Source organism: Dendrobates tinctorius, unplaced genomic scaffold, assembly GCF_039654945.1.
Source record: "Dendrobates tinctorius isolate UK_male_01 unplaced genomic scaffold, ASM3965494v1 ptg000293l, whole genome shotgun sequence".
NCBI lineage: Eukaryota > Metazoa > Chordata > Amphibia > Anura > Dendrobatidae > Dendrobates > Dendrobates tinctorius.
The window spans coordinates 27,929,247-27,950,877 of NW_027361960.1; the positions used below are offsets into that span (position 1 = coordinate 27,929,247).

The 21,631-nt window shown below is 47.3% G+C and overlaps 1 long non-coding RNA gene across 1 annotated transcript in view; it reads left to right on the forward strand.

Annotated features, from left to right (window-relative positions):
- LOC141072962 (uncharacterized) overlaps positions 1-20,985 on the forward strand; it is a 61,377-nt gene extending 40,392 nt beyond the window's left edge. Inside the window, exons 2-3 of the long non-coding RNA XR_012226915.1 lie at positions 17,724-17,824; positions 19,665-20,985. This is a non-coding gene — a long non-coding RNA (uncharacterized lncRNA). The remainder of the gene's footprint in view (positions 1-17,723; positions 17,825-19,664) is intronic.
- Positions 20,986-21,631: the final 646 nt, after the last annotated feature.

The window sequence follows — 21,631 nt, forward strand, 5'->3', positions numbered from 1 at the left end:
TTTTTTTACTTTGTAAGCAGAGTTTAGCAATTTTACTTGCTTTCATCTGATTCATCAGTTGCCACTTGGCACCACTTCACTCCAGTTTTTCCCAGTGTAGTATTTAGTACGTTGCAATTTTTTGCACCATCTTGCAAAAGTCACAAAAAAAGTTCAATACAGAAAAAAGATTTTTGACTTTGCTTTAAATTCATGAAACACATGAACTATTTTTGAGAATTTGGTGCCAAAAAAAACAGCAACTAATATCACATGACAAAACATGAAGATGACTTAAAAAATGCAAATGAAGAATCTGAGCCCTAGTCTTGTAAATACGCACTCTGGGGTTTTATTGTTGTTTTTATAAAGTGCACTCTCAACTTCTCTTATATATAATTGATTTACTTCCCTGCACTTCAAACACATTTTCTTCTATATGAAGAGTATACCATGAATGTTCAAATAGAAAGGAAGAATCGCATAGGATAATACTAGCTGAAATCTATTATATAAAGCTCAAGTGTGTGTATGTATGTAGGTGTGTGTGTGTATATGTCCGGGATAGGCTTCCGTACAGTCACACGCCTGGACCCCGAGAGCGTCCTAAGCTATGTTGTGAGGCGAAATTTTAACCCCGCGCGTTCCAATTCACCAACAATTTTACCCCTATCTACATAATGGGAAAAAGTGTGTATCAAGCCCCGCCCCTCATTATGATGTCATAATGGTTGCCATGGCGACGCTGATTCATCATAGGTTGCAAGCCCCACCGCTCATTATGATGTCATAATGGTTGACTATGAGATGGAGGATGTGTGATGGGTATATGGGCACTGGACTATGGGATGGAGGATATGTATGATGGGTATATGGGGACGGGCCTATGGTATGGCGGATATGTATGATGGGTATATGGGCACGGGACTATGGGATGGCGGATGTGTGATGGGTATATGGGCACTGGACTTTGGGATGGAGGATGTGTGATGGGTATATGGGCAAGGGACTGGGATGGCGTATATGTATGATGGGTATATGGGCACGTGACTATGGGATGGAGGATATGTATGATGGGTATATGGGCATGGGACTATGAGATGGAGGATTTGTGATGGTATTGGGCACTCGACTATGGAATGGCGAATATGTATGATGGGTATATGGGCATGGGACTATGGGATGGAGGATGTGTGATGGGTATATGGGCACTGGACTATTGGATGGAGGATATGTATGATGGGTATTTGGGCATGGGACTATGGGATGGCAAATATGTATGATGGGTATATGGGTACTCGACTATGGGATGGAAGATATGTATGATGGGTATATGGACACGGGACTATGGGATGGAGGATATGTATGATGTGTATATGGGCACGGGACTATGGGATGGAGGATATTTATGATGGGTATATAGGCATGGGACTATGGGATGGCGAATATGTATGATGGGTATATGGGTACTCGACTATGGGATGGAGAATATGTATGATGGGTATATGGGCATGGGACTATGGGATGGAGGATATTTATGATGGGTATATGGGCATGGGACTATGGGATGGCGAATATGTATGATGGGTATATGGGTACTCGACTATGGGATGGAGAATATGTATGATGGGTATATGGGCATGGGACTATGGGATGGAGGATATTTATGATGGGTATATGGGCATGGGACTATGGGATGGAGGATATGTATGATGGGTATATGGGCACTGGACTATGGGATAGAGGATATGTATGATGGGTATATGGGCATGGGACTATGAGATGGAGGATGTGTGATGGGTATATGGGTACTCGACTATGGGATGGAGGATAGGTATGTTGGGTATATGGGCACGGGACTATGGGATGGAGGATAATTATAATTTGTTATAACTAACCACAGTTAGTTACTATGCCCGGGCAGCGCCGGGCTCTTCAGCTAGTAAATATATATAATGTGGATATATATAGTGACAGAATGGAGTAAAAAAGAGTGCTACTTTAAGGCTATGTGCCCACGTATGCAGAATATTCCTGACTAAAAACCCGACTCCTTCCCGGGAAAAACGTGCGTGTTTTTTACGCATTTTTTTCCGGAGTATCCACATTCTCATAGAATATAGTTGGAGATGCGTTTTTTTTTCCAAAAAATTAATAAACATGCTGCGTTTTTTTTTTCCCCACCATGCGTTTTTTTGGAGAAAAAAATTCATCATGTGAACAAAAATTGCGGAATGCATTATAAAGAATGGGATGCTTAATGTATACGTTTTTTAAGCGTTTTGCAGGGAAAAGCGCTTAAACGCGAAAAAAAAAAGCTTACGTGGGCACAGAGCCTAAATAGGAGCTAATCTGTAATACTAAATCTGATAACAGCTGATCAGTTGGGGTGCCAGGTGTTGGACCCCCACCAATCTGATGTTGGTGGCCTATGTCCTAAGAACTCTTACTACTTTATTACTACTTTTATTATGTGGTATACAAATAATAATATAATACAGCAGTGAGCAGGAAACGTTACTACCAACGTTCAAATGATCTGAACTCATTTTCCGCTATTGTACAGTATAAGGAAAATAAAACCGGCTGAGATAACTGCACATAAATAGTCTGAGATCATAGATCAGTCCATCAAATGTACAGTATCTATCCTTACAACCTCCTTATCAGCCTACGTTCACACATCCATGTGCTGTCTGATTTTTCATTCATAAAGCACACAGACTCTTAAATGGGACCTGCTTCAAGTCTCATTGATTTCCCACTTGGATCCTTGATTTTTACTGATGTATGAATAGATCTACGATACTTAATATATCAAATAATGTCAAACGCCTGTGGGCACCTACCTGATCTCTCAAACTAGGGTCACCCTAGTCTATACCTATCCCTCGGATTACTCCTGAAGGGACGTTCTCGTGTGTACGTTAAAAATCATCTGATCCCTCCCCCACCCAGAGATGTGAGGGGCTGAAGTGTATAGGAAAACATAACCAGTCAGACAGGGATAAAAGAAAACTACAATCATACAAATACACTCACAAAACAACAGATTGGGAAATGGAGGAGGTATAGAAAGGGGAAACCAAATGTGAGAGGATAAGGAAAAACGCGCAAACCAACTCCAAGCAGCAATCTCCAGAAAAGCTCTCCAACCCCCAACGTCAAACACTGAACTTTCTCCTTCACCACCAAACCAGGAAGTAGAACTATCACTGGCAACTCCTCAGTGCCAGTAGTAGTGATGGGCAGTCCGCCTCTTTTTGGTGATCTGGCTTTCACGGCTCCACTCACCAAAAAGAGCCTACTCTTTTTGGATACTAAAGGGATCCCTATTGCATACGTGCTCAGGCGTCCATAAACCCCGCCCACTTTCTAGAAACCAATTAAATTGCTGAGTGGGAGTTTTGTTCGGGTGGGCGAAGTGGAATCGTGATCCACCCGCGGCTGTTAACTAGTTAAATGCCACTGTTAGTTTCTGACAGCGGCATTTAACTTGTGCTTACTGGAAGCGCGTCCTTTATCCCGCCCATCGGTGACCCCATCACATGATTGCGCATCACCTATGGGTCGGCATGAATACCAGAGTTCTCCAGCAGACCTCTATGGTTGTCATAGGCAGATTCTATGAGTGACAGCTCGGCACACAAAAAATAAGCCCTCACCCAAATGGCGCAATTTTTTTTTTTTTTTAAGAAAGTTTTGAATTTTGTTTTCACCACTTAGATAAAAAAAGAAACAGAAGAAAAACCAGAGTAACCATAAACCACGAAAAAGTATTAAAATAAACACAAACAAATTTTATTTACACAAAACCAATAAAAACATCATCTATATATATAAAATTCAATGTATGTGTGTCACCAACCAATCACGAAGCATCTTTCATTTCACCAAGGATGTTTAAAAGAAGATGAGCTGTGATTCGTTGCTATGAGCAACAGTTTTCTCACTCCACAACACCTCAGCAGACAGTGACCGGGTGGGAGAAATATAGCATCCCCGGGAACATAAGCTCCCAGCCATTGTCTGCCCCCCAGAAAGGAGCAGAAAGCACAGGACAGAAATGAATTTCCCACCCCTCCCTGCCCATATACCCATCACACATCCTCCATCCCATAGGCACATCTTCCCTCTTAAAGGGATCTCCAGTATGGAAGTTAGGGCAAATCCTTCAGCGCTCTGATTCTGACCCCAGGCTTCTATTAAAGGGATCATTGGTATGGAGGTTAGGGCAGTTCCACTAAGCGCTCTGGTTCTGACCCCAGGCCTTTCTTAAAGGGATCCCCGGTATGGAAGTTAGGACCGTTCTACTCAGCTCTGTGATTCTGACCCCAGGGTCTCTTAAAGGGATCATTGGTATGGAAGTTAGGGCAATTCCACTAAGCACTCGTTCTGATCCCAGGCCCCTCTTAAAGGGATCCCTGCTACGGAAGTGAGGGCAAATCCACTCTGCGCTTTGGTACTGACCCTATGCCTTTCCTAAAGGGATCTCTGGTATGGAAGTTAGAGCAAATCCCTCAGCGTTCTGATTCTGACCCCAGGCTTCTATTAAAGGGATCATTGGTAAGGAAGTCAGGGCAAATCCATCTAGCGCTTTGGTTCTGACCCCAGGCCTCTCTTGATCCCGGGTATGGAAGTTAGGGCAATTCCCCTTAGCGTTCTGGTTCTGACCCCAGGCCCCTCTTAAAGGGATCCCCGGTATGGAATTTAGGACCGTTATACTCAGTGCTCTGGTTCTGAACCCAGGCTGACGGATGATGTGGGATATTAGGGGGAGAGTCCGGTGGCTCTGGCTGATGGGATGATGTGGGATTTAGGGGGAGTAGTCTGGTGTCTCTGGCTGACGGGATGATGTGGGATATTAGGGGTAGTAGTCCGGTGGCTCTGGCTGATAGGATGATGTGGGATTTTAGTGGTGGTAGTCCGGCGGCTGTGACAGGATGATGTGGGATATTAGTGGTGGTAGTCCGGCGGCTGTGACAGGATGATGTGGGATATTAGAGGTAGTAGTGCGGTGGCTCTGACGGGATGATGTGGGATATTGGTGGTAGTAGTCCGGTGGCTCTGGCTCACGGGATGATGTGGGATATTAGGGATTGTAGTCAGGTGGCTCTGGCTCACGGGATGATGTGGGATATTAGGGATTGTAGTCAGGTGGCTCTGGCTCACGGGATGATGTGGGATATTAGGGATTGTAGTCAGGTGGCTCTGGCTAACGGGATGATGTGAGATATTATAGTGAATGTGGCTATGCGGAGTGGGCGGGGCTCTACACTCAGAGAGATATATATATATATAGACTGTATGTAATTTATATATACAGTACAGCCCAAAAGTTTGGACATACCTTCTCATTCAAAGAGTTTTCTTTATTTTCATGACTATGAAAATTGTAGATTCACTCTGAAGGCATGAAAACTATGAATTAACACATGTGGAATTATATAATTAACAAAAAAGTGTGAAACAACTGAAAATATGTCTTATATTCTTGGTTCTTCAAAGTAGCCACCTTTTGCTTTGATTACTGCTTTGCACACTCTTGGCATTCTCTTAATGAGCTTCAAGAGGTAGTCACTGGAAATGGTATTCCAACAGTCTTGAAGGAGTTCCCAGAGATGCTTAGTACTTGTTGGCCCTTTTGCCTTCACTCTGTGGTTTCACAGTTTTGTTAATTCTCTAATTCCACATGTGTTAATTCATAGTTTTGATGCCTTCAGAGTGAATCTACAATTTTCATAGTCATGAAAATAAAGAAAACTCTTTGAATGAGAAGGTATGTCCAAACTTTTGGTCTGTACTGTGTATATAGATATATATTCATTATAATTTGTTATAGCTAACCGAATTTGTTATAACCAACCATAGTTACTATGCCCGGGCAACGCCGGGCTCTTCAGCTAGTACATTTATATTGCCAAAATCAAACAGGTAGCAAGGAGGAACATTCAAAGACAAACAGTGGGGTAACCCATAAATAATGGACAGAGTAAAAAGGCAACCAAAAACATATGAAGTACCGAGTGACTGAATCTACCTGAATACTAAATATAAAGTGCATGTGCCAAAAAAAAGTTTAAGGTGCCGCAAAAAAACAGATGCATGTCTATGTAAACCTTAAATCATGGATCAATATGCAACAGTAATACTACATGACCACTAATGGGTCATAACAGATGCTAATTGCCTCTTTCCCATGTCAAGTGAAAGATAGGGTGCCCCACTGATCTCCGACGCACGTTTCAGCATGGCTTTCTCAAGGGGAGGAAACGCGCGTCGGGGATCTGCCAGGTGGAAATACCACCTGATAAATGATATAATTGCGGATCCCATGTGAATGGAGTTGGTTACTGGTGGACCCTTGGCATCCCAGGCTGAAATTGAGTGCAATATTATCAGAAATAAACTGAAATGTGGCAAATGAGAAAGGAAAAACTCCCTGCTATGGAAAGAAAATAATTTCTATTGTATAACATCAATTGAGGAAATAATAATAGGACAGGCTGATAATACGAAAACAATAAAACAAACAGAGGACATTAGTGTTTTTACCACTTTTTAGTATCGAATATATGACATCAAAATATAGAGTGGGTTATAATGGATAGACTGCACGAGCACCATAGATTTGGGAAATAAATTATTTTAACATAATATTAATAATTGATTTTTTTATTGTTCGTCCTCCTTAGTCAGTGATTTTTGTTTAAGCAAGTGGACTTAACTGAGTTTGCTAAGTCCTCATTCAGTGACTCCACACGTGTGTGTCAACAGCTGTCTTTTATAGCTCTGGCAAAATAATTAAGAGGCCACTGCAGCGTTTTATAAAAATCAGCTTCTCTACATGTCTGACAGCCATTCCAGCGTCAGTTGAATTCCAACCAGAGTACACCTCATTCTACTTAATGTGCCTCTGATTAGGTGATAACCTGAACCAAATCTTATTTAATGAAGGAAAGTTTAAAAAACCCTGATGTGGTGGTCATAATCCTCTTGCAATAGGACAAGCTGTAAGAACAGTTTGTAACAGGCTCCTAGAGGCAGGGCTCAAGTCAGGTAAAGCTAGAAAAAAACCTTTCATCAATGAGAAGCAAAGGAGAGCCAGGCTGAAGTTTGCCAAAGACCATAAGGATTGGACCATAGAGCAGGGTTCCCCAACTCCAGTCCTCAAGGCCCACCAACAGATCATGTTTTCAGGATTTCCTTAGTATTACTCAGGCGATAATTGCATCACCTGTGCAATACAAAGGAAATCCTGAAAACATGATCTGCTGGTGGGCCTTGAGGACTGGAGTTAGGGAACCCTGCCATAGAGGACTGGAGTAAGGTAATCTTCTCTGCTGAGTCTAATTTTCAGTTTTACCCAACACCTGTCCATCTAATGGTTAAACGGAGACCTGGAGAGGCGTACAAACCACAGTGTCTTGCACCTAATGTGAAATTTGGTGGAGAATCAGTGATGATCTGGGGATGCTTCAGCCAGGCTGGAATTGGGCAGGTTAATCTTTGCGAAGGACGTATGAATCAAGCCGCATACAAGGTTATCCTGGAAAAACAGTTGATTCCTTCTGCTCAGGCAATGTTCCCTAACTCTGAGGACTGTTTTTTCCAGCAGGACAGTGCACCATGCCGCACAGCTAGGTCAATCAATGTGTGGATGAAGGACCACCACATCAAATCCCTGTCATGGCCAGCCCAACCTCCAGAACTGAACTCCATTGAAAACCTCTGGAATGTAATCAAGTGGAAGATGGATAGTCACAAGTCATCAATCAAAGAAGAACTGCTTACATTTTTGTACCAGGAGTATAAGATCACCCAAAAACAGTGTGAAAGACTGGTAGGCAGCATGCCAAGACGCATGAAAGCTGTGATTAACAATCATGGTTATTCCACAAAATATTGATTTCTGAACTCTTCCTGAGTTAAAACATTAGTATTGTTGTTTCTAAATGATTATGAACTTGTTTTCTTAGCATTATTTGAGGTCTGCATGCACTGCATTTTTTTATTTTGACCGTTTCTCATTTTCTGAAAATAAATACAAAATTTATTGCTTGGAAATTCGGAGACATGTTGTCAGTAGTTCATAGAATAAAAGAGCAATTTACATTTTACTCAAAAATATACCTCTAAAGAGAGAAATCAAACAAACTGAAAATTTTGCAGTGGTCTCTTAACCCCTTCGCACCCGAGCCTGTTTTTGCCTTCGTGACCGGGCCAATTTTTTCAATTCTGACCAGTGTCACTTTATGAGGTCATAACTCTAGAACGCTTCAACGTATCCTACTGATTCTGACATTGTTTTCTCATGACATATTGTACTTCATGATGGTGGTAAAAATTTTTAGATATGATCTGTGCTTATTTGTTAAAAAAAATCAAAATTTGGCGAAAATTTAGAAAATTTTGCAATTTTCAAACTTTTAATTTTTATGCCCTTAAATCGGAGAGTGATATCGCACAAAATAGTTAATAAATAACATTTCCCACATGTCTACTTTACATCTGCACAATTTTGGAAACATAATTTTTTTTTTTAGGAAGTCATAAGGGTTAAAAGTTGACCAGCGATTTCTCATTTTTACAACAAAATTTGCAACACCATTTTTTTTTAGGGACCACCTCACATTTGAAGTGAGTTTGGGGGGTCAATATGACAGAAAATACCCAAAAGTGACACCATTCTAAAAACTGCACCTCTCAATGTACTCAAAACTACATTCAAGAAGTTTATTAACCCTTCAGGTGCTTCACATGAATGAATGGAATATGGAAGGAAAAAATAAACATTTAACTTTTTTTCACAAACATTTTACTTCAAAACCATTTTTTTTTATTTTCACAAGTGTAAAAAGAGAAAATGAACCACAAAATTTTTTGTGCAATTTCTCCCGAATACGCCAATACCCCGTATGTGGGGCTAAACCACTGTTTGAGCACACGGCAGAGCTCAGAACGGAAGGAGTGCCGTTTGACTTTTTCAATGCAGAATTGGCTGGAATTGAGATCGGATGCCATGTCGCATTTGGAGAGCCCCTGATGTACCTAAACAGTGGAAAACCCCCACAAGTGACCCCATTTTGGAAATTAGACCCCCCCAAGGGACTTATCTAGATGTGTGGTGAGAACTTTGAACCCCCAAGTGTTTCACTAAAGTTTATAATGTAGAGCCGTGAAAATAAAAAAAATCATTTTTTTTCCACAAAAATGATCTTTTAGCCTCCAATTTTTATTTTCCTAAGGGTAACAGGAGAAATTGGACCCCAAAAGTTGTTGTCCAATTTGTCCTGAGTACTTTGGTACCCTATATGTGGGAGAAACATGGATTTTTGTGAGTACTCACCGTAAAATCCTTTTCTCCGAGACGCTCATTGGGGGACACAGAGACTGTGGGTGTGTGCTTCTGCCCTCTGGAGGCTGACACTAAGTATACAAAAAAAGAGTTAGCTCCTCCTCCGCCGCATACACCCTCGCCCCCAGACCGGGCGTAACTCAGTTTAGTGCATAAGCAGTAGGAGAACGCGCCTTAAACTCAGGTAAGAAATTATATGTCTGAAAAAGGGGCCACCCTAAACCCTACAAAAGGATTTGTATAACTCAAAATAAGTAAATGCCAACTGGCTAATAGGGTGGGTGCTGTGTCCCCCAATGAGCGTCTCGGAGAAAAGGATTTTACGGTGAGTACTCACAAAAATCCATGTTTCTCCTTCGTCTCATTGGGGGACACAGAGACTGTGGGACGTTCTAAAGCAGTCCTCTGGGCGGGATCTTAGCTCACCCAATCCATGCTAATTTGCGCCCCTGATTAGAGGTGCGCAACTGCTGCCTGGAGAATCTTTCTTCCCAGGCTTGCATCCGAGGATGCTTGGGTATGTACGTTATAATGTTTGACAAACGTATGCAAACTGGACCAGGTAGCTGCTTTGCACACCTGCTCCGCTGAAGCCTGGTGTCGCAGTGCCCATGAGGCACCCACTGCTCGAGCCGAGTGTGCCTTGATCCCTGCCGGAACCGGCGTGCCACTGATTTCATAAGATTCTTGGATCGTCAGGCGAACCCATCTGGCCAAAGTCGCTTTGGACGCAGCGAGCCCCTTCCGCCGCCCTTCTGGAATCACGAATAGAGAGTCTGTCTGGCGGAATGGTGCTGTCCTTGTCACATACCTCCTAAGGGCTCGTGCAATGCCTTTTCTACCCTGTGCACCGGTGCCGGGCAAAACGAGGGTAAGACAATGTCTTCGTTGATATGGAACGCAGACACAACCTTCGGCAAGAAGGGAGGAGCTGGCCTTAAAACTACCTTATCTTTATAAAAGGTTAGGAACGGCGGTTTACAAGATAAGGCCGCCAATTCCGAAACCCGCCTAATAGACGTTATAGCAACCAGAAAAACGACCTTTCTGGACAGGTAAGGTAAGGAGACTTCTTGCAATGGTTCGAAAGGAGCCTCCTGAAGGGCGTTGAGCACCAAGTTCAGGTCCCATGATTCCGTCGGCGCCTTATAGGGGGGTACTAAATGTGCGACCCCCTGCATAAACGTCCTAACCTGCCAGACGGAAGCGACCTTTCGTTGGAAAAGCACCGACAGGGCCGAGATTTGCGTTCTGAGCGAACTCGGAGCCAATCCTGCGTCCAGCCCTGCCTGCAGAAAAGCCAGTACGTTGGGGATCGAAAAAACCAGAGGAGCCACTCCGCGATCCCTACACCAACGGAAAAAAACTTCCCAAGTCCGGTGATATACTTTCGCCGAGGAAGGCTTCCGGGCACTCACCATCGTGGCCGCCACATCGCGCCTGAATCCTGCCTGTGTTAACAGCCAAGATTCAATGGCCACACCGTCAAACACAGGGCCCCTAAGTTCGGATGGCAGATCGGCCCCTGGGACAGTAAGTCCGGCCGATCTGGGAGACGCCAAGGTACGTCCACCACTAGTTGAACCAGATCTGCATACCAGGCCCGCCGGGGCCAGTCTGGGGCCACCAGAATTGCTGGAACCTTCTCTCTCCTTATTTTTCTGATGACTCTTGGAAGCAGAGGCAGCGGGGGAAACAAGTACGGGAGACGAAAACTGGCTCCACGGAAGCACCAGAGCGTCTGCTGCGATTGCCTGCGGGTCGAGGGATCGAGCGACAAACCTTTGTACTTTGGCGTTCTCTCTGGATGCCATAAGGTCCACGTCTGGTGTCCCCCACCGTTGGCAGATCTGTTGAAAGACCTCGGGATGCAGGGACCATTCCCCTGCCGTGACCCCCTGTCGGCTGAGAAAATCTGCCGCCCAGTTTTCGACTCCCGGAATGTGCACCGCTGAAATTACCACGTGGTTCTTCTCTGCCCAACGCAGTACCAGCCCAACCTCGCGCATGGCTGCCTGGCTGCGCGTGCCCCCTTGATGGTTGACATATGCTACTGCTGTAGCATTGTCCGACTGAATGCGCACCGGCCGGTGTCTCAGCAACCGCTGAAAATGTTGCAGGGCCAATCGTATTGCCCGTATCTCCAGAATGTTGATCGGGAGATTTATCTCCCGAATGGACCACCGCCCCTAGGCTGTGTGACTCTGGAAAACTGCTCCCCAACCATGCAGGCTTGCATCGGTCGTCACCACCAACCACTGTTCCGGGGGAAAAGGTTTCCCCTGGACCAGGGACGAGTCGCGAGTCCACCATCTGAGTGATCGCCGGACCGGCGGAAGCAACTTGCACTGATGATTGAGAGACAGCAGCCCCCGGTCCCATGCTGACAAGAGCGCATGCTGAAGCGGACGGAGATGGAACTGGGCAAACGGGATTGCCTCCATCGCCGCCACCATTCTGCCCAACACACTCATGCCGTACCTGATGGATCTGGTGCCTGGCTGTAGAAGGTTCCGTACCCCCTGCTTGATCCTTCGCGCCTTGTCCTGAGGGAGGATCACCAGCCCCCGGGAGGTGTCGAAAGCCATGCCTAGGAATACGATTCTCTGGGCTGGAACCAAGGACGACTTGTTTCGATTGATCAACCAGCCTAGACGGGCCAGGGTATCCAGAGTGATACTGACATTCCTCTGGCACGCCTGAAACGACGGACCCTTTACCAAAAGGTCGTCCAGGTACGGTAGTACCGTTATGCCCCGTGCATGCAGGATGGCCATAACCACCGCCATTATCTTTGTAAAGACTCTGGGGGCAGTGGCCAAACCGAAGGGCAGAGCCACAAATTGGAAATGTCGCCCTCCGATCGCAAAACGCAGGAACCTCTGGTGTGGAGGAAATATCGGAATGTGTAGATATGCATCCTGCACATCGATCGAGGCCAGAAATTCCCCCGGATCCATGGCTGCAATGACCGAGCGGAGGGACTCCATCCGGAACCGCCTGACCCTGATGAATTTGTTCAGGATCTTTAGATCCAGTACCGGCCTCACAGTCCCGTCTTTTTTGGGGACCGAAAACAGGTTGGAGTAAAAACCCTGCGTCTCTTCGCCTTGCGGCACTGGGACAATGACCCCTTTGCGCTGAAGCGTCATTATGGCCTGTAACAACCCTTCCGCCTGCGATTCTGTCCCGGAAAGTCGGGAACGGAAGAATCGCTGTGGCGGGAGTCCGACAAACTCTATCTTGTACCCGGACGATATCAATTCCGCCACCCAAGCGTCGCGTGCCACTGCGACCCAAACGTGGCTGAACCCTAGTAGGCGTCCGCCCACTCTGTCGTCCGTAGGTACAAAGCGCCTCGAGTCATTTTGCCGGAGGCTTTTGGGATCTGGCCCCCCTTGCTCTGGGCAAACGGCCTCGGCCTCTACCCAGCGGATTGGCCCTGTAAGAGGTTTGCCTTTCCCTACTCTGGCCATTGTTTGCGGAAGAGGATGCCCTGGCTGAAGTCCCCCCCCAGGGGCTACGAAAAGGCCGAAAACGCCTCTGCGTTTGCCTGAATGCCGGGCAACTCCTCTGCTGCGGGAGGAAACTACTTCTCCCCCCTGTGGCTTCTGAGATAAGCTTATCAAGCTTCTCACCGAACAACCGATTGCCCTGAAAAGGCAATGAGGTTAAGGATTTTTTAGAGATAGAATCCGCTTTCCACAACCTCAGCCATAATGCTCGCCTAATGGCGATCGCATTTGCTGCTGCCACAGCCGAACACTCGGCCGCGTCCAGTGAGGCGCTGATGAGATAATCACTCGCTCCTGATATCTGATTTGCAACTTCCAAGACCTCCGCGGGCAGATCCCTGTCTTGGAGGGCCTTATGCAGAGCGTCCGCCCATGAAACCATGGCCTTAGCCACCCAAGTTGCCGCAAAGGAGGGGGCCAGAGCCGACCCTGCTGCCTCATACACTGAGCGGGCAAGCCCCTCTATGAGGCGATCAGTTGGGTCCTTGATGGAAGAAACACTGGGTATCGACAATAGCGACCTTGATGCTAAACGTGATACCGGTGGGTCCACTACTGGCGACTCCACCCATCCTTTATGGAGCTCAGGAGGAAACGGATACTTTGCTTGCAGCGCTTTTTGCATTGCAAAACGCTTATCCGGGTGTTCTCTATGTTTTAGGACTAGATCCTCGAACTCCGGATGCATAGCAAACCTTCTATGTGGTCGCCTGGTATTCTTGAAGGAGACCTTGTGACCTGAGGCCGTGGACACATCGTCCTCGATCTCTAATGTCTGGTTGACTGCCTCAATGAGGCTGTCCACCGAGTCTTGGTATCCCAGGCTTTCTAGATTCCAGGCCTCCTCCTCCTCGCCCTCATCCTGATCGCTCCCTGAGCTCAGCGACGGGGAACGAGATGCCCTAATACCCGCCGCCAAAGCCCCGGAGGGCCCGGCCGACGGGGAACGAGCTCTTTTGCCATGAGCTTGTCTGGAACTGGAGCGGCCTCTAACGATCGGAGGGTCCTGAGACGTGGACGAGCTGTCTTCCGCTGGCAGACCACCATCCTTGTCCCTGCCCGGGCCTCGAAGGGATTCAATTGCCCTTGTAAGGGACAACATAGAATGTGATAAAGATACCGCCCATTCCGGGGGGTCCTGACCCCTGGGCTCTGAAACAGTGGGGGGCTCCTGGGCGCGCTCCGAGTCGCAGGCTTCACAAAATTTACCCGCCTGCGCCTTTGGCAGCCTGACCCCACAGGAGACGCAAACAGCGTATAGGAAAGAGTGAGCTTTCCCTTTGCCAGACATATTGCCCAAGCTTGAAGGTAGGGTAGAAGGAGGAGGAGGGTAACCCCTTCCCTGAGTACCAGTGCGGCTCTCGAAACGGGGTTGCACTCACCCACAGGTAACGTTCCACTCCTGCTGAACGACCGCGGAAATGCGAGGGGGGAGGGGGGTCGGGAGTTTCCGCTCCGGTACTGTGTACGCCCGCCGCTCTCCACCCCCTGGGCTGAGCCGTACCGGAAGTTAGTGGGCGGGTCTTCCGGCTACCACCGGAAGTCGGCGGGCGGAGCCTCGCGCGATACCCACGGACTTCCTCATGCAGCGGGGGCCGCGGCCGCACTCCGGTAGACAGGGCGTGCGGCGTTACTCGCCGGGGGCAGCACCGGGTACCTGCGGTGCCAGGAGAGAGGCGGACCTCCCCATTTATCAAAGGTGAGCAGGGCCTTCCACTCACCCATAGGTACGCCGTGGGGGCTCTCTTGGGGTGCTCTCAACTCCATCCCCGGGCAGGGAGGGGGAGGCTTCTGGTATCGGGACAAAACATCGATCCCTCGGCTCACCTGCGCCTCCAACTCAACCCCTGGTCTCACTACCTAGGGGAGGAAGGGGCCTCAATGAATCGCGTTGCAGGAGAGGAACAACGTGGAGGGTCGCTCACACGTGCTCGCCCGTTGAGGTTATGGGGAAACCGAATCCTCTTATCAGGATGCGTTGCAGCCTCTTTACAAAATAAAAAAGAAAAATGGTTGTCTGGGGAAAAGTCCCAGATGTGTCCCTCGGTGCGGGAGAGAAACACGTGGAGGGTTACTCACACGTGGTCGCCCGTTGATGATTTGGGGAGATCGGACCCTCTCTATAGGATCCGTCGCCCCTGTCTTATCTTCATAGAAAAGAAGGCAAAAAAAAAAAAAAATCTAGTCTGGAGCTCCAGACTGCGTGTGCCTCCATCAGACACTAAGCAAAAAACTGAGTTACGCCCGGTCTGGGGGCGAGGGGGTATGCGGCGGAGGAGGAGCTAACTCTTTTTTTGTATACTTAGTGTCAGCCTCCAGACGGCAGAAGCACACACCCACAGTCTCTGTGTCCCCCAATGAGACGAAGGAGAAAACTACTGTTTGGGCACACGGTGGGGCTCGGAAGGGAAGTAGTGACGTTCTGAAATGCAGACTTTGATGGAATGGTCTGCCGGTGTCATGTCGCGTTTGCAGAGCCCCTGATGTACCTAAACAGTGGAAATCCCCCCACAAGTGACCCCATTTTGGAAACTAGACCCCCCAAGGGACTTATCTAGATGTGTGGTGAGAACTTTGAACCCCCAAGTGTTTCAGTAAAGTTTATAATGTAAAGGCGTGAAAATAAAAAAAATCATTTTTTTTCCACAAAAATGATCTTTTAGCCTCCAATTTTTATTTTCCTAAGGGAAACAGGAGAAATTGGATCCCAAAAGTTGTTGTCCAATTTGTCCTGAGTACTTTGGTACCCTATATGTGGGAGGAAACTACTGTTTGGGCACACGGTGGGGCTCGGAAGGGAAGTAGTGACGTTCTGAAATGCAGACTTTGATGGAATGGTCTGCGGGTGTCATGTCGCGTTTGCAGAGCCCCTGATGTACCTAAACAGTGGAAATCCCCCCACAAGTGACCCCATTTTGGAAACTAGACCCCCCAAGGGACTTATCTAGATGTGTGGTGAGAACTTTGAACCCCCAAGTGTTTCAGTAAAGTTTATAATGTAAAGGCGTGAAAATAAAAAAAATCATTTTTTTTCCACAAAAATGATCTTTTAGCCTCCAATTTTTATTTTCCTAAGGGAAACAGGAGAAATTGGATCCCAAAAGTTGTTGTCCAATTTGTCCTGAGTACTTTGGTACCCTATATGTGGGAGAAAACTACTGTTTGGGCACACGGTGGGGCTCGGAAGGGAAGTAGTGACGTTCTGAAATGCAGACTTTGATGGAATGGTCTCCGGGCGTCATATTGCATTTACAGAGCCCCTGATGTACCTAAACAGTGGAAACCCCCAATTCTAATTCCAACCCTAACCCCAACACACCCCTAACCCTAATCTCAGCCCTAACCATAACCCTAACCACAAACCTAACACCAACACACCCATAACCTTAATCCCAGCCCTAGCCCTAACCCTAGCCCTAACCTGTGTACCTGCTTTTTTTTTTCTTTACTTTTTTTTATTTTTGTGACAAGATCGCTGCCCTGCGATCTGACTCATAGTAACGCCACTTCTCCTCTGATCTCACACTGACAGATGATCAGAGGTGAAGCAGCGTTACTATGTGACAAGATCGCTGCCTGGCACATAATAACGCGACTTCTCCTCTGATCTCACAATGACAGATGATCAGAGGTGAAGCAGCGTTACTGTGTGACAAGATCGCTGCCTGGCACAGCTGTGCCAGGCAGCGATCAGCTGTGCCAGGCAGCGATCTAGTCACACAGTATCGCTGCTTCACCTCTGATCATCTGTCAGTGTTAGATCAGAGGACAAGCCGCGTTACAATGAGTGAGATCGCCTGGAAACAAGCAGCTTTCCCAGCGATCGCTCCCATTGGCTGCTGTGACGCTGACGTCATCAGGACCTGAACCAATCAGGTTTCGATGACGTCGGGGGTCCCAGCATGCATTGTGCACCGGGATCCCCGCATAGTAAGGTATGTGGGGGTCCCGGGGGGCACAAAACCGCCGACAGTAGATAAACGTCGGCGCTGCACAAAGCCCAGCAAGCGCCAACGTTTATCTACTGTGGGCGGTCGGGAAGCGGTTAATTTTTGCCAGAGCTATACATTGATAGCGCATATGCACCATGTCGCTCTATTCAGACAAAGAATAAAATGCCCCTTATTCTTGTGACTAAAGGTACTGTCACACTTAGCGATGTACCAGCGATCCCGACCAGCGATATGACGCGGTCAGGATCGCTGGTGCATCGCTAAGTGGTCGCTAGTGAGCTGCCACACAGGCAGATCTCACCAGCGACATAGCAGGGATCGGGGGTCGCTACTTACCTGTCAGACGAGGCGATCCTGACGTCCTCCCGCCCGTGTCCACACGTCACTCGTCGTCACAGCAGGAAGCTGACGACGAGAAACGGTCCTGGACGTTCTCGCGCGATCAGCGATAACCAGCGGGGGAGCGGTCGGAGGTAAGTATCAGACATAGCAATATCGCTATAACGTCACAAAAACCAGTGACGTTATAGCGATATCGCTTAGTGTGACAGGCCCTTAACGGGGTCTCAGTGATTGGACCCCAACCAATCATACATTTATCATATATACTGGGAATAATGCCATTAAATAGTTATATTATGTTACACGTGTGGCCTGCCAAACCTTGGTTCATATGCATTGCCCTACACTAATACAAGCCATCTTGATATTGCTGATTTCCATACATTGTATATTTGATATGACCGATAAAATTAATATGTGAAATGTTATCCTTGCAAACAAGTCATAATATGTGGTCTGAAATAGACATTTTGAGATAATTGACAGCTATTCATGGGTTCCATCTGATAAATTTCTTCATTTATCATAGAAACATTTTTTTTCTACATCTTTATTTTGGCTTTTTTGTTGTTTTAGGGAAAGATGCCTTCTCCCCCTTCAACTTGCTCTGGAATCTAAGAATATGAAGTTGGCACAGCAAGCACTAGCTGGCATGCAGGTCACAGTGGGGAGATCAGGTGGTATAGTATAGATTGCTTTTATTTGAGTATGTACAGTATTTGGCATTGTTGGAGGCCAGATCACAGCTCACAGTATTGATGAATTAGGTGTCTCTCCTGCAACAGTCCAGAAGCTGAAAAATATGAATTGATTACATTTAGCATAATGAAGACCAAGGACTAATTACCAAAGGGGGTTATTGGCATCTCTCATATCTGGTGTCCATCAGGTGCTTGAGTAGCTAAACCTTTTTTTTTCTTATCTTTGAGTGCCTTTTTAATTGCAAGCAGGGCGTTGGGCGTCTCGGTCCTGAGAACTCCCATAAGTTGCTCAAGAAAAACCCTGAGGGTTGCGCAGCGGGCAGGAGCGTGCAGCCAGGCAGCGGGCAGGAGCGTGCAGCCAGGCAGCGGGCAGGAGCGTGCAGCCAGGCAGCGGGCAGGAGCGTGCAGCCAGGCAGCGGGCAGGAGCGTGCAGCCAGGCAGCGGGCAGGAGCGTGCAGCCAGGCAGCGGGCAGGAGCGTGCAGCCAGGCAGCGGGCAGCCAGGCAGCGGGCAGGAGCGGGCAGCCAGGCAGCGGGCAGGAGCGTGCAGCCAGGCAGCGGGCAGGAGCGTGCAGCCAGGGAGCGGGCAGCCAGGGAGCGTGCAGCCAGGCAGCGGGCAGGAGCGTGCAGCCAGGCAGCGGGCAGGAGCGTGCAGCCAGGCAGCGGGCAGGAGCGGGCAGCCAGGGAGCATGCAGGCAGGAGCGGGCAGCCAGGGAGCGTGCAGGCAGGAGCGGGCAGCCAGGGAGCGTGCAGGCAGGAGCGGGCAGCCAGGGAGCGTGCAGGCAGGAGCGGGCAGCCAGGGAGCGGGCAGGAGCGTGCAGCCAGGGAGCGGGCAGGAGCGTGCAGCCAGGCAGCGGGCAGGAGCGTGCAGCCAGGCAGCGGGCAGGAGCGTGCAGCCAGGCAGCGGGCAGGAGCGGGCAGCCAGGCAGCGGGCAGGAGCGGGCAGCCAGGGAGCGTGCAGGCAGGAGCGGGCAGCCAGGGAGCGTGCAGCCAGGGAGCAGGCAGGAGCGGGCAGCCAGGGAGCGTGCAGGCAGGAGCGGGCAGCCAGGCAGCGGGCAGGAGCGTGCAGCGGGCAGGAGCGTGCAGCCAGGCAGCGGGCAGGAGCGGGCAGCCAGGCAGCGGGCAGCCAGGGAGCGGGCAGGAGCGGGCAGCCAGGGAGCGGGCAGCCAGGCAGCGGGCAGGAGCGTGCAGCCAGGCAGCAGGCAGTAGTTCACAGCTATGAAGCACATGCTTTCTAGGTTACAAAGTCTATGCTTTCTATCGAATCCATATCACTCTTTGTGCTCCGGGCGGCTGAGTTACACACCTCTTTGGTTTTTTTTTTTTGAGCATTTGGTGGGGAAGTTAGGGCCTGGACCTGCACTGATCTGCTTGCAATTAAAAAGTAACTCAAATTAAAAAACAAACGTGTTGAAGGTTTAGTGCCTCTTGAATTATAAGAGGCCACATGCGTGATACCTGTCAATGCCTGGCAAGAGGGCATCACTCCAGGAACCAGTCTTTCTCCTGATGTCCTCTCTGTGACCACCTACCTTACAACCATATATAGCAAATACTAAGGTCATGGTATAAATGCCTTTGACTATAATAACCCATTAATATAATTTTCTGCCATTTCTGATGACTTTTATACATAATGAGACCTTATTTCAGTCCATAGTGAAACCTTCTAGCAGAAATATAGGCTGAACATCTTGATCTAAAATAAAGTGTCTTCTTTCTTGGATAGGAAAATGACTTTAGCTCTGGATGGCTGGTCGCACGACGATAATGACCTCAGAGCTGACTCATTGCTTCTCCGCTACTTTTTTTCTATAGAAACTTCTCACCGACGACAGATTTGTATCCGTGGAAACAGAACCTGATGAACAGCAGCTGCTTAACCAAATGCTGAGTGCCGTTAAAGTGACCCCATCTCTATATGAAGATCTGCAAGTTGAAGTTATGAAAGTAAGTACTCCACAATGTGATGTCTTTTGATTTTGTGTTGAAAATAGACTCTATATGTAGCTATAGTACAGGGAGAATCACTGGAAAGAGACCCCCATTATTGTCGTAATTCCCGTTCGGGTGAAGCAGCCTGAACCAAATAATGACCTACATACCTTGACATATGTGTAATCGATTGCATTGCATGCGATGCTGGAAATGACCTCCACTTTCTGCCAGACAAATTTCAATGTGGTGCTCAATGTTCTTTAGCATATCGGTAAGCTTATCGGAGAGATTAGCAGCAATTTCACGTTGGAGGTTTCCCTTCAAATCTTCCACAGTCCGAGGCTTGTTTCGATAGACTTTTTGTTTGTACATACTCCAACGATAGAAGTCTGGTGGTGTCAAACCATGGTGACCAAAGCTCCTTTGAATTTATTCTGTTGCCGAAAAAGAACTAAATTTCCGCCATGTTCCTGTTCCAGCCATCTGTTATGTCCGGAGGTTAAACATTCCAATGGCTGTCCGGCATCTACCTCATTGTACAAAGTAGCATGCCCCCGAGCTGGCCCAAAGCTCCAGATACTGAAGACCATGTCGTTTCATTCAGATTGCTTCATCTTAGCGAGAGTCATTACAGAATATTGAGGGCTCTTTTGAGTTAATCTCCCTGTATATCTACTTCTAATATAGAATTTATATAGTTTACACATTCGTTTACATAAAATATAGTTTCACAATTATCAAAATGTTCAGCAAGTTTCTACCTCCGCAAATGATATCATAAGTCATATAATAGGATGGGCCTGTGCAGCATGCGGAAGATAGACTACTGCTTTGTGTGGTAAGAATCCACTCGGTCCAGTGATCGTGGGGATCCTTGTGATTTATTGCTTAGGTAGGAAATTTTCAGAGACTATTTTTAATAATAAAAAAAGTATCTGTTCAGGTATTTCTGATTTAACGTTTTACCACTACAGCCATTTTTCCTTTTTCTTACCTTTTTATTGTAAGTGTATTACCAGGTGAAAAACTTCTAGTCTTGTCCACACTTCAAATTCTTTTCAGGCTTCATGGACATTCCTCCAGCTAATCATGAGTTAGCATTTTGTGAGGAGCTACCCATGTTCCAAGTATGTTGTGTCAGGACGTGCATCAAGGGAAAGGTTGGAATGTGCAGGTCCTTTTCAGATTTCTTTCCTGCCCTGTATTGATTTGAAAGATCAGTGTTAGGCAGTGAGAGATAGAACTGTGCAGCTGCTCAGTTCTCTGTTATGAATGAGTCACCGTAGGAGGCAAAAACAGAAATACTAGCTAAGTCCAGAAAACCAGAGAAGTTGGCAGCTATCGGATTGCAGACCCCTGAACCTAACAACAACAACTAGCAGTAGCCGTGGGGGGTTCCTACGGTGCCCTAGACCCCTCGATCACAGCCGGAGAACTACATAGCCTAAAGACAGAAAGGGAAATCTAAACTGCCCCAGAGCAGACCCCAAAGCAATAGGCAGCCCCCAACATATAATGATGGTGAAGCAAGATGAAAAAACACACAGATAGAAAGATAGGCTGAGCAAATGATGGGGCCCAAGCTAACTAAATAGGACAGAATAGAAAAGCTGCTGTCTGCAATCTGCCAAAACCCTCTCAAAAACAAGAGCCAACAGACTGATAGGGAAAAAAGCCCTGAAGACGCTAGGCTTCAAAAAGACTAACAGAATGGTTTTTAACAGGGAGAAATGCAAAGTACTACATCTGGGCAATAAAAATGAAAAAAGCATATATAGAATGGGAGGAATAGGGCTAAGTGACAGCACATGTGAAAAAGACTTGGGTATACTAATAGATCACAGACT